The sequence below is a fragment of the Nomascus leucogenys genome, chromosome 6 (assembly GCF_006542625.1).
Source record: "Nomascus leucogenys isolate Asia chromosome 6, Asia_NLE_v1, whole genome shotgun sequence".
Classification (NCBI taxonomy): Eukaryota; Metazoa; Chordata; class Mammalia; order Primates; family Hylobatidae; genus Nomascus; species Nomascus leucogenys.
This window is the reverse complement of record NC_044386.1, coordinates 83,560,267-83,574,447: the sequence shown is the minus strand read 5'-3', so window position 1 is coordinate 83,574,447 and position 14,181 is coordinate 83,560,267. Positions and strand designations below refer to the sequence as shown.

At 40.2% G+C, this 14,181-nt stretch overlaps 1 protein-coding gene and 1 pseudogene across 4 annotated transcripts in view; one reads left to right on the top strand and one right to left on the bottom strand.

Moving 5' to 3' along the window:
- Nucleotides 1-14,181, top strand: part of CSNK1G1 (casein kinase 1 gamma 1) — a 215,469-nt gene that overhangs the window by 26,510 nt on the left and 174,778 nt on the right. The gene's annotated exons all lie outside the window — the stretch shown is intronic.
- Nucleotides 1,647-1,746, bottom strand: LOC115835603 (annotated as a pseudogene).

Sequence of the window (14,181 nt, the reverse complement as noted above, 5' to 3'; positions counted from 1 at the left end):
AATTTATTCCTAAGTATGTGGGCTGGATGTGGTGCCTCATACCTGTAATGTTATTCTTTTTGATACTATCGTAAATGGAATTGTTTTGGTTTCATTTTCAGATTGTACATTACTAGTATATATGAAGATATACACAGACATAAAACTGATTCTGTACTGAATTTATATATTAGCTCTAATAGCTTGTGTGTTTGTTTTTAGGTTTTCTATATATAGGATGAAGTCATCTGCAAGTAGAGAATTTTATAGTTTCCTTTCCAATTTGGATGGGTTACATCTTTTTCTCCCCTAATTGCTCTGGCTAGAACTTGCATTACAGTGTTGAATAGAAACGGCAAAAGAAGGCATCCTTGTTTTGTTCCTGATCTTATGAGGAAACCTTTCAGTCTTTCAGGATTAAATATAGTTTTAAGTGTGTGTTTTTTATAAAATCTTTTTGTCATGTTGAAGAAGTTCCTTTCTATATATAGTTTGAGTGATTTTTATCAGGAAAGGGTATTGGATTTTGTCAGATGCTTTTTTCTTTTTGCATCAATTGAGATGGCCATATGATTATGATTTTTCTCCTTCATTCAATTAGTGCAGTGGGCCAGGTGCAGTGGCTCACACCTGTAATCCTAGCACTTTAGGAGGCCAAGGCAGGAGGATCACTTGAGCTCAGGAGTTTGAGACTAGCTTGGGCAGCAAGGTAAGACCCCATCTCATTAAAAAATAAAAACAAAAAAACACAGTATTACTTGATTTTCATAAAGTGAGCCATCCTGGCATCCCTGGGATAATTCTATTTATTGTAATATATAATCCTCTTAATATACGGTTGGATTGGATTTGCTAGTAGTTTGTTTAGGATCTTTTGCATCTGTGTGTATAAGGCATATTCTGTCTATAATTTTCTTGTGATGTTTTTGCCTGGTAGTAAGGTATCCTGCCTTCATAGAATGAGTGAGTATTCTTGCCTCTTTTTTTTTTTTTTTTTTTAATACTTTAAGTTCTAGGGTACATGTGCACAATGTGCAGGTTTGTTACATAGGTATACATGTGCCATGTTGGTTTGCTACACCCATCAACTCATCATTTACATTAGGTATTTCTCCTAATGCTATCCCTCCCCCAGTACTGACCCCCGACAGGCCCCGGTGTGTGATGTTCCCCGCCCTGTGTCCAAGTGATCTCATTGTTCAGTTCCTACCTATGAGTGAGAACATGTCTCGCCTCTTGTTTTTTGAAAGAGTTTGAGGATTGGTGTTAATTATTCTTTAAATGTTTGGCAAGGCTGTGTGTGGTGGCTTACTCCGGTAATCCCAACACAGAGGTAGAGAGAGGCAGGAGGATCACTTGGGGCCAGGAGTTTTGAGACTAGCCTATGCAACATAGTGAGACCTTATCTCTACTAAAAAAATTATATATAAAAAAAAAATTACCTGGGCCTGGCAGCAGCATCTGTAGTTCCAACTACTCGGGAGGCTGAGGTGGGAGGATTGCTTGAGCCAGAAGGTTCAAGGTTGCAGTGATCTGTAATGGTGCCAGTGTACCCTAGCCTGGGTTACAGAGTGAAACCTTGTCTTAAAATAAAAAGAAAAATGTTTGGTAGAATTTACCTGTAAAGCCTTGTGCTCTTGGGCTTTTCTTTTTTTTTTTAAATTAAAAAAAATATGGAACGCGTCACAAGTTTACGTGTCATCCTTGCACAGAGGCCATGCTGATCTCTATATTGTTCCAATTTTAATATATGTGCTGCCAAAGTGAGTGTGGGCTTTTCTTTTTGAGGAGGTTTTTGACTGTTGATTCAATCTAAGATTTGTTTAGATTTTCTCTCTTCTTGAATCAGTTTTGGTACTTTGTGTATTTCTAGGACCCTGTCTGTATCACCTAGATTATCTAGTCTGCTGGTGTACAAATTATTCTAAATCTTTTCATTTTTAAGGTATGCAGAATTGTCTCTACTTTCTAAAGTTAGTAATTTGAGTGCTTTTTTAAAATCCTGGTCAGTCTAGCTAAATGTTTATCAATTTTGTTTATCTTCTCAAAAAAACAGCTTTTGGTTTTACTGATTTTTTTCTATTTTTCTCTTCCGTGTTTTGTTCATCTCTGATCTGATCTTTATTTCCTTCCTTCTGCTAGCTTTGAATTCAGCTTGCTCTTCTTTTTCTGCTTGCTTAAGGTATTGATCTGGGTTCTCTTTTCTTTTTCATTCATTCATTCACTCATTCATTTATATATTTATAGAGATGAGATCTTGCTGTGTTGCCCAGGCTAAAGTGCATTGGCGTGACCATAGCTCACTACAGCCTCGAACTCCTGGGCTCAAGTGCACCTCCTGCCTCAGCCTCTAAGTGCACTTAAAAAAAAGTGTATTCTGCTTTTATGGGTTGGAGTGTTCATATTTGTTTAGCTCTAGTTGGTTTATGGTATTATGTAAGTACTCTGTTTCTTTATTGATCTTATGTCTACTTTATTATTCAAAGTGAGTTGTTAAAGTCTCTAACTGTTTGTAGAACTGTCAGTTTCTCCAATTCTGTCAGTTTTTAGCTTTATATATTTTGTTGTGCTCTTATTAGGTTTGTTTATATTATTGTCTTCTTGAAGAACTATTGCAATATTTAGTGACCTTCTTTGCCTCATAACTATTTTCTTATTAAATTTTTTTTTCTAGAAATGGGGTGTCTAGCTCTGTTGCTGAGACTGGAGTGTAGTGGTGTGATCACTGCTCACAGTAATCTTGAAGTGTTGGGCTTCAGCAGTCCACCTATCTCAGCCTCCTGTCATCACAATTTTTATTGTAAATTTCATTTTGTCTGGTACAGGCTGAGTATCCTTTATCTGAAATGCTTAGGACCAGAAGTGTTTCAGATTTTGGATTTTTTTTGAATTTTGAATATTGCTAATACATAATAAGGTATCTTATGAATGAAAATAAATTCATTTGTTTTGTATATGCCATATGCATATAACCTGAAGGTAATTTTATAGCATATTTTTAATAGTTTTGTGCATGAGACAAAGTTTGTGTATGTTGAACCAACTGAAAGCAAAATGTCACTTTCTTCTCCTGTGAGCACTTTTTTTTTTTTTTTTTTTTTTAAAGAGACTGGATGTAGTGGCTCATACCTGTAATCTCAGCACTTTGGGAGGTTGCGGCAGGAGGATTGCTTGAGCCCAGGAGTTTGAGACCAGCCTAGAGAACATAGTGTGACTTCATCTCTACAAAAAAAAAAAAATTGTTTAATTAGCCAGGTGTGATGAAGTGCACCTGTAGTCTCAGCTACTCCGGAGGCTAAGGTGGGATGATCACTTGAGGCCAGGAGTTGGAGGCTGCAGTGAGTTGTGATCATGCCACTGCACTCTACCCTGTCTAAAAAAAAGGAAAGAAGGAAAGAAAGGTGTCACTATCTCTGCCACCCATGTGGACAATCTGTGGTTGCTTGGCATCACCATCATTCCTGACTCTGAATTTATATGCTACCAATAAGCATTCATTTTTGCCCAGGTAGTCCTATAGCATTTCCCTAATGTTTTCATCTGTAGTTTCATAGTTTTGGGTCGTATATTTAAGCCTTTAATCCATTTTGAGTTGACTTTTGCATATGGTGAAAAACAGGGATATAGTTTCATTCTTCTGCATGTGGATATCCAGTTTTCCCAGCACCATTTATTTTATATTGATTGATTGATTTGTTTTTTCAGATGGGTTCTCAGTCTGTTGCCCAGGCTGGAGTGCAGCGGTATGATCATAGCTCACTGCAGCCTCGAACTCCTAGGCTCAAGCAATCCTCCTGCCTTAGACAGAGTGCTGGGATTACAGATGTGAGCCACCATGCCTGGTCTATATTTATTTATTTATTGAGATGGAGTCTCACTCTGTCACCAGGCTGGAGCGCAGTGGTGCGATCTCGGCTCACTGCAACCTCCGCCTCCCAGATTCAAGCGATTCTCCTGCCTCAGCCTCCCAAGTAGCTGGGACTACAGGTGCGCACCACCACACCCAGCTAATTTTTGTATTTTTAGTAGAGACGGCATTTCACCATGTTAGCCAGGATGGTCTCGATCTCTTGACCTCGTGATCCGCCCACCTCAGCCTCCCGAAGTGCTGGGATTATAGGCGTGAGCCACCACACCTGTCTGTTTTTGTTATATTTACCCTTTTGAAGTCTGAGAGTTTTTCCTAATTTTTTATCTAGGGTTTTTCTAGTTTCATGTCTTAAATTTAGGTCTTTAAACCGTCTTGAGTTATGTTTTGTATCTGGTGAGAGGTATGGGTCCAGTTTTATTCTTATGCATTTGGCTACCTGATTTTCCCAGTACCATTTATTGAATAGGGTGTTCTTTTCCTAGTGTGTATTTTTGTTGACTTCGTTGAAGATCAGTTGGATCTAGGTGTGTGACTTTATTTCTGGATTCTTTATTCCATTTCTTTGAACTATATGCTTATTTTTATGCCAGTACCATGCTGTTTTGGTTACTATAGCCTTGAAGTATAATTTGAAGTCAGATAGTGTGATGCCTCCCAGCTTTGTTCTTTTTGCTTAGGATTGCTTTAGTTATTTGGGCTCTTTTTTAGTTTCATATGAATTTTAGGGTATTTTTTCTAATTCTGCAAAAAATTATGGTAATTTGATAGGGAGTGTGTTGAATCTGTTAATTGCTTTGGGAAGTGTAGTCATTTTAATGATATGATTCTTCCAGTCTATGAGCGTAGGATGTATTTCCATTTATTTGTGTCATCTGTGATTTCTTTCATCAGTGTTTTCTAGTTGTCCTTATTGACATCTTTCACGTCCTTGGTTAAATGTATTCCTATGTATTTTATTGTTTTTGTAGCTATTGTAAATGGGATTGTCTTCTCGATTTTGTCCTCCACTAGATTGTTATTGGTGTATAGAAATGCTACTGATTTCTGTACGTTAAATTTGTGTCTTGAAACTTTACCAAATTTATTTATCAAATCTAAGTGTTTTTTGTGGAGTCTTTAGAGTTTTCTAGATACAAGATTATATCAGCGAACAGGGACAGCTTGACTTCCTCTTTTCCAATTTTGATGCTTTTTTTTTCTTGCCTGATTTCTTACTATGGTGAATAGAAGTGAAAATGGGCATCCTTGTCTTGTTTCAGTTCATACAGGAATTGCTTTCAAATTTTCCCCATTAAATATAATGTTGGCTGTTCAAGCGATTCCCCTGCCTCAGCCTCCTGAGTAGCTGGGACTATAAGCACATGCCACCATGCCCGGCTAATTTTTTTTTTTTTTTAGTATTTTAGTAGAGACGGGTTTTTACCATGTTGGCCGGGATGGTCTTGATCTCCTGACCTTGTGATCCAGCTGCCTGAGCCTCCCAAAGTGCTAGGATTACAGGCGTAAGCCACCGTGCCTGGCCTGTGTATTTAGCTGGTCTCGAATTCTTGAGCTCAAGCAATCCACCTGCTTCAGCCTCCCAAAGTGTTGGGATTACAAACATGAACCACCATGCCCAGCTCATGATGATCTTTTTAACGTGTTGTTGAATTTAGTTTTCTAGTATCTTATTTTATTTTTATTATTTATGTATTTGTAGAGACGGTCTCACTGTGTTGTGCAGGCTGGATTGCAGTGGTGCCATCATAGCTGACTGCATTCTGAAAGTGCTATGGTCAGGCTATCCTCCCACGTAAGCCTCCTGAGTAGCTATGACTACAGGCACATGCTACCATGCTCAGCTAATTTTTTAAGTTTTTTGTGGATATGGGATCTTGGTATGTTGCCCAGGCTGGTCTCAAACTCCTGGCCTCAAGGAGACCTCCCACTTTGACTTCTCAAATTGTTAGGATTATAGGTTGAGCCACTGCCCCTGGCCTGCATCTTTTCAAAGCATTCAGCCTAATTTTTACAATGTTTTTCAAGAACTACAGCATACAGATAAAGAGTTCCGTGTAGTTTAAAGATCAAAAGGGAACACTGTGTACCTGTCCTTCAGAGAAGTAGAACATGACCAGTGTCTGAGAAGGCCCTATGTCTGCCTACCTTTTTTCTGGCCTACTAGCAGGCTTTACTATATGTTGTGACAGCTAAATATGCATACAAGTAGGAAAGTTTCACCCAGAAAAATATGGTTCATTAGAAGAAAATCAGTCAACAGAAACAGCTGTAAAAATGTTGAGATTACGCCTGGTGCAGTAGTTCATGCTTGTAATCTCTGCACTTTAGGATGCCAAGGTGGGCGGATTACTTGAACTCACGAGTTTGAGACCAGCCGGGGCAACATGGTGAAACCCTGTCTCTACAAAAAATACAAAAATTAGCCAGGCGTGGTAATGTGCACCTGTACTCCCAGCTACTCAGGAGGCTGAGGTGGGAGGATGGCTTGAGCCTGGGAGGTGGAGATGGCAGTGAGCCGAGATTGCACCACTGCACTCCAGCTTGGATGATAGAGTCAGACCTTGTCTCAAAAAACAAAAACAAAGACAAACAAACAAAAAGTTGAGGTGATAGAATTTTAGTACACAAGGAGATGAAAACAGAAAAAGTAAGTTTAAGATTTTTTTTTTTTTTGAGATGGAGTCTCGCTCTATCGCTGAGGCTGGAGTGCAGTGGCATGATCTTGGCTCGTTGCAACCTCTGCCTTCTGGGTTCAAGTAATTCTCTTGCCTCAGCCTCCCGAATAGCTGAGATTACAGGTGTGTGCCACCATGCCTGGCTAATTTTTGTATTTTTTGTGGAGACAGGGTTTCACCGTATTAGCCGGGCTGGTCTCAAACTCCTGACCTTAAGTGATCTGCCCGCCTTGGCCTCCCAATGTGCTGGGATTACAGGTGTGAGCCACCGCACCCAGCAGTAGGTTAAATAATTTAAAGCAAATATGAAAATACTGAAGAGAGAAATGGAAGATACAAGAACCAACTAAAACTTGTAGTGCTGAAAAATACCTGAATTGTTGCTTTTAAGTAAGCAATTTTCCTTTTTTTTTTTTTTTTTTTTTTTTTGAGATGGACTCTTGCTGTGTTGCCCAGGCTGGAGTACAGTGGCATGATCTCAGCCCACTGCAACCTCTGCCTCCAGGGGTCAAGCGATTTTCCTGCCTCAGCCTCCCAAGTAGCTGGGACTACAAGCACATGCCACCACGCTCGGCTCATTTTTGTGTTTTTAGTAGGGATGGGGTTTCACCATGCTGGCCAGGCAGGTTTCAAACTCCTGACCTCGTGATCCGCCCGCCACAGCCTCCCAAAGTGCTGGGATTACAGGCATGAGTCACCACGCCCAGCCGCAGATTTCAACTTTTAGTTCACAGTGTATTTTGGTAATTGGCCATATTTCCAGAAATGAAAGCATAGATGCATTGTTTTCCTCCAGTTGTATTTTTTTTTTTTTTTTGGTATAGTAAATCCCAAAGAGCTTTGCTCTTTTCCAGTTTCATTATTTTATTTTTCATGTTAGTAACTTCACCCAATGTGGTAGTTTTTAAAAGTTGGAGATATAATTTCAGTTTAGCTTTAAGTTATCAAGTGAAGAATGTCAGTAATATTGCTTTGGTCAGATAATAAAAGATAAAAATACTATGATTAAAAAACAGTCAGGTAACCAAGATGAGTAATGAGTGAATGAAATAAGGACTAATATCATTAAAGTAGGAGCTGAGTATTTACTATAGGAATATTGGAGAATGATTAAACATAAATTGTGTTTCATGATGAACATCCACTTTTTAACTATATTTTTATATAATTAACCATTATCTTTTGATCTTGAAGTATACACCTAATCATTTCATAGACAAGACTGTGCTACATCCTTAAAATTTACCATCCTGTTGTTAGGACAGTACTGAACCTCTTTATGTGCTCAGCTATGATTAAAGTTACATCCTTGGTATGAACATACCAACTCCCGGTTACTAAACATACCTGAAAGCTTTTTAAGTTGCCACACTTACCAGTACTGATTTCAGGGCCATTGGGATTTATCTATGCATGGACCAGGTTAGAATGATGAATTATTTTTTTAATTAAGATTTTTAAGTTTTAATTCATTTTTTTCAAACATTATAACTTATATTTGAATATTCATACCAATTTCTGGTTGAGAAAGTTAAGAGATACTGACTTGGGCTACGTCTTATCTATGTTTCGAATTCAGAATTTTTAGCCTTTTGTTTAGTTTTTACATGGGGCATTTTTCTCTATTCACCTTTGGATTTCTTTTTTTTTCTTTTTTTTTTTTTTTTGTGAGACGGAGTCTCGCTCTGTCGCCCAGGCTGGAGTGCAGTGGCACGATCTCAGCTCACTGCAAGCTCCGCCTCCCGAGTTCATGCCATTCTCCTGCCTCAGCCTCCCAAGTAGCTGGGACTACAGGCGCCCGCCACCACGCCTGGCTAATTTTTTGTATTTTTTAGTAGAGACGGGGTTCACCATGTTAGCCAGGATGGTCTCTATCTCCTGACCTTGTGATCCGCCCGCCTCGGCCTCCCAAAGTGCTGGGATTACAGGCGTGAGCCACCGCACCCGGCCACCTTTGGGTTTCTTGTGTTGGTTTTCTTTTGATACTAAGATATATTAAGATGTTTAGTTGTTTATTCAGAATCATCAAGTACTTCTTATTTGAAAGGAGCTAAACATTGACTCCACTTAATCATTAAGAGTAAAATTATTTTGATTCTCCAGGACGACCAATTACTAAGGAGAATTTAATTTTGTCTTTGACAACAGTGACAAGAGGAGAGTTTAAACCTCTGTTTGACTCGAGAATAGTCTCTGGAATGCTCAGTCATGAAGTAACATGTTGTGTACATAAGTTTTGGTTTTAAAATAATAAAGCACTTCTCCTAGAAGCATGCCAGGCTGGAGTGCAGTGGTGCGATCTCGGCTCACTGCAAGCTCCGCCTCCCGGGTTCACACCATTCTCCTGCCTCACCCTCCCCAGTAGCTGGGGCTACAGGCACCCGCCACCATGCCCAGCTAATTATGTTTTTGTATTTTTAATAGAGATGGGGTTTCACCATGTTAGCCAGGATGGTCTCAATCTCCAGATCTTGTGATCTGCCCGCCTTGGCCTCCCAAAGTGCTTGGATTACAGGTGTGAGCCATGGCTCCTGGCCGAAACTTAATTTTTCAAGAAGTATAGCATGTATAACCATAGCATACGTGATTGTTTTATAATATTCCGAATCCAGTGTGATTTAATTGCAATATCATAATAAGGCATAAAAGATAAAGTAGTATTAACTTTGGCATAATGCATACTTCAAACCAGTAACTACTTGGCGTTTTTGGTGGCAGTTTTTGTTAAACTTTGAGCTGATGTTTCCCTGCCAATGTCATTTTTAATTTAAACATTATGAGTAAGAGTTTTCACCATTGAGAGCTGCTTACAGAGGTAAAACTTGCCTTATAAAAAATTCAAATGTTTTATACATTCATAACAAAGTACAAATGCTTGCAGTTTTACCTCCATTGAGAAATTCACCAGTTTGGTGTGTATTCGTTTAAATTCTGTTTCATTATATTTATTATTTTCTTGTTTAAAAAATCTTTTTCTTGGCCGGGCGCCATGGCTCACGCCTGTAATCCCAGCACTTTGGGAGGCCAAGGCAGGCGGATCATGAGGTCAGGAGTTGCCTGGCCAGGGTAGTGAAACCCCGTCTCTACTAAAAATACAAAAAATTAACCAGGCATGGTGGCGCACGCCTGTAGTCCCAGCTACTCGGGAGGCAGAGGCAGGAGAATCGCTTGAACCCAGCAGGCGGAGGTTGCAGTGAGCCGAGATTGCACCACTGCACTCCAACCTGGGCGACAAGGCGAGACTCTATCTCAAAAAAAAAAAAAAAGAAAAACTTTTTCTTAGCAATGTCTCAGTTTTTTTCAGTGTTTTGAGGATGCAGACAAGACGCTTGGTTTGATTTCTTTTTAAAAATAGTTTGTGTAATTATTTAATATGTGATCATTGTAAAAATTTGGACAAAATCAAAAAGTGATAAAGAACAAAAGAAAACCATGTGAAATGCCTCCAAAAGAGTAATTATTATTAGCAGTGTAATTTTCTTTCCAGTTTGTCTTATGATTATATGCATATATCAATATTTTTAATGAAATTCGAATTATAGAGTTTTCCGTTACATCAGATAGTTATTTAATGGTGTATTACACATAAATTATTTAGCTACAAGTCAATTGTTGGTTTTTAGGTTATTTTCAGATTTTTGCTCATAAATTCCTGATATAAACATCATCTTTTATGTTAATTTTTGATTATTTCCTTAGGAAACTCATTTCTTTAGGATTATTAGATGAACATTATTATTTATTCCTTAGGGTTCAGTCAATGACCATTTTGCCAGATAGTCTCCCAAAGAGGTATGGTCCCCTCAGCAAGGCATGAGAGTATTTCTCTGGATTCTGGCAATATTCAGTGTCATGATTTTCTGTCACATTTGCAAATTTTATTTTGTTTTCTTTTCTCCCTCCCTAACACATTTGCCAATTTTATAGATGAAAAACATTATCTTCTGTCTGTGTCACATCTTTATTTTTTGAGACGAAGTCTGTCTCTTGTCCCCTGGGCTGGAGTGTGATGGTGTGATCTCGGCTCACTGCAACCTCTGCCTCCTGGGTTCAAGTGATTCTCCTGCGTCAGCCTCCTGAGTAGCTGGGATTACAGGCGCCTGCCACCTGGCCCGGCTAATTTTTGTATTTTTAGTTGAGACAGGGTTTCACCATTTTGGCCAGACTGGTCTTGAACTCCTGACCTTAGGTGATCCACCCATCTCGGCCTCCCAAAGTACCGGGATTACAGGCGTGAGCCACCACGCCTGGCCTTTTTGTGTTACATCTTTGATGTGTACTTCATATATTTTATTTTGTTTGTTTGATTGAGACCGAGTCTTGCTCTGTTGCCCAGGCTGGAGTGCAGTGGTACATTCTTGGCTCACTGCAACCTCTGCCTCCTGGGTTCAAGTGATTCTTGAGCCTCAGTCTCCCCAGTAGCTGGGACTACAGGCACCCACCACCACGCTCAGCTAATTTTTTGTCTTTTTGGTAGAGACAGGGTTTCACACATTGCCCAGGCTGGTCTTGAACTCCTGGCCTCAAATGATTCACCCATGTCAGCCTCCCAAAGTGCTGGGATTACAGGCGTGAGCCACCGTGCCGACTGTACGTCTCATATATCTTTTTTTGTTTGTTTTTTTTTTTGAGACAGAATCTTGCTTTGTCACCCAGGCTGGAGTGCACTGGCATGATCTCGGCTTACTGCAGCCTCTGCCTCCCAGGTTCAAATGATTCTCCTGCCTCAGCCTCCTGAGTAGCTGGGATTACAGACCGGCACCACCACACCTTGACCTCTTGGGCTCCAGTGATCCTCCTGCTTCAGCCTCCCAAGTGACTAGGACTACAGGTGTGCACCACCACACCTAGTTTTTTATTTATTTATTTTTTTTTTGACACAGTCTCACTCTTGTCACTCAGGCTGGAGTGCATGGCATGATCTTGGCTCCCTTCAACCTCCACCTTCCGGGTTCTAGCTATTCTCCTGGCTCAGCCTCCCTAGTAGCTGGGATTACAGGTGCCTGCCACCATGCCTGGCTAATTTTTGTGTTTTTAGTAGAGACGGGGTTTCACCATGTTGGGCAGGCTGGTTTCAAACTCCTGACCTCCGGTGATCCACCCACCTCAGCCTCCCAGAGTTGAGCTACTGCGACTGGCCCACACCTAATTTTTAAATTTGTTGTAGAGATGGGGTCTCACTATGTAGACCAGGCTGGTCTCAAACTCTTGGCCACAAGTGATCCTCCTGCCTCAGCCTACCAAAGTGCCAAGATGACAGGTGTGAGCCACTGTTCTTGGCCTCAAGGATGTACTTCTGAAACTTCCAGGAGCATTGTCACTTGATCTTTACAAAACTTTACCAACAGATTTAGTTATAACATATAGGAGAAAGAATACAGAACAGGAAAGGAAGGTGCACTAGAACCAAACATACCAACAACAGCAAAAGGTGACTTTTGATACAAAGGAAAGGGAAAAAGTATCATCTTAAAATTCAGTAGCGGTCGGCACGCCTGTACTTCCAGCACTTTGGAAGGCTGATGCAGGTGGATTGTTTGAGGCCAGGAGGTCGAGACCAGCCTGGCCAATATGGTGAAACCCTGTCTCTAATAAAAATATAAAAATTAGCCAAGCATGGTGGCACACGCCTGTAATGTCAGACACTCGGGAGGCTAAGGCACAAAAACCACTTGAACCCAGGAGGCGGAGGTTGCAATGAGCCAAGATCACACTAATGCACTTCAGCCTGGGCGACAGAGCGAGATGCTGTCTCAAAAAAAGACAAAACTAAAAACTCAGTAGCAGAGGATTTTAGTATAGTAGCATTTGGCCTTACACACTTCATTAAGGCATAAGGACATCATTGTTTTTTTCTTTTTAAATAGAACAAGACAGTGGTTTTCATCCCTTATCCAAAAAAGTTAAGTTTAAGTGTCATATGTTTGGCTGCCTAAGAGTTCATGTGTGAGGAAAACGACCTAAAATTCTTTTTTTTTTTTTTTGAGACAGAGTCTCGCTCTGTCGCCCAGGCTGGAGTGCAGTGGCATGGTCTCAGCTCACTGCAAGCTCCACCTCCCGGGTTCATGCCATTCTCCTCCCTCAGCCTCCCGAGTAGCTGGGACTACAGGCACTCACCACCACGTCTGGCTAATTTTTTTTTGTATTTTTAGTAGAGATGGGGTTTCACTGTGTTAGCCAGGATGGTCTTGATCTCTGGACCTCATGATCCACCCACCTTGGCCTCCCAAAGTGCTGGGATTACAGGTGTAAGCCACCGCGCCTGGCCAAAACGACCTAAAATTCTTATCTTTTCCTTTCCCATATTTGTTGATCTCATTTCTTTTTCTTATTTTATTGAATTGGCTTGGACTGTTGGGTAAATTGTTTTCATGGTGACTCTCATTAAATATAAAGTGTACTATATCATAAACTTAGTTTTAGGGTTTATAGGCTCATGTGTGTAGTCACAACACTTTGGGAGGCTGAGGTGGATGAATCACTTGAGCTCAGCCACACAGGCTGCGCAACATGGCAAAACCCTGTCCCTACCAAAAATACAAAAATTAGCCAGGTGTGGTGGCACACACCTGTAGTCCCAGCTGCTCGAGAGGCTGAGGTGGGAGGATTGCTTGGGCTCAGGAAACGGAGGTTACAGTGAGCTGATATCGTGCCACTGTACTCCAGCCTGGGTGACAGAGTGAGACCCTGTCTCAAAAAAAAAAAAAAAACAAAAAAATAAAAATAAAAAAACCAAACTTTTTTTTTTTCAAGTAAAATTTTATTGTGTTTTTTATTTGTTCGTTTAACAGTAACTTTCTGATACACCTTATACTCTCAAAAAAGAATTAGCACTTCTTCACGAGGATAGAAAGAGAAGTTTTTGATTAAAAAAATCAAACTTTAATCTTCTAGTATATTCACTGATTTAAGACATAATTTTGTAATGATTAGACTAATAAGGGATTATTATACTTAAAGATATTTATGCACAGATAAAATTTGGCATGTATGTCTACATATATATGTGTACATATATATGTGTGCTTATATATGTGTACAAATATATGTGTGCTTATATATGTGTGTGCATTATATATATATAAAATATTTATTATTATTATTTTTTTTGATGCAGAGTGTTACTATGTCGCCCAGGCTGGAGTGCAGTAGCGTGATCCCGCCTCACTGCAACCTCTGCCTCCCAGGCTCAAGCGACTCTGCTGCCTCAGCATCCTGAATAGCTGGGATTACAGGCACCTGCCAGCATGCCTGGCTAATTTTTGTATTTTTAGTAGAGACAGGGTTTCACCATGTTGGCCAGGCTGATCTCGAACTCCTGACCTCAAGTGATCTGCCCACCTCGGCCTCCCAAAGTGCTTGTGTTACAGATGTAAGCCACCCTGCCTGGCCTACATATATAGTTTTTAAAAGCATTTGGTTATAAGAATTGTGATTGGTAAAGGCATGAGTAGTTTAGAAGGTGGGACAACATAAAAGCCAATTATAGCCTGCTGCATGTGTGTAATCCCAGCACTTCGGGAGGTTGAGGTGGGCAGATCAGTCGAGCCCAGGAGTTTGAGACAAGCCTGGGCAGCATGATGAAACTCTCTACAAAAAATATAAAAATATAAAAATTAACCAGGCAGTGTGGCATGCCAGTGTAGTCCCAGCCAC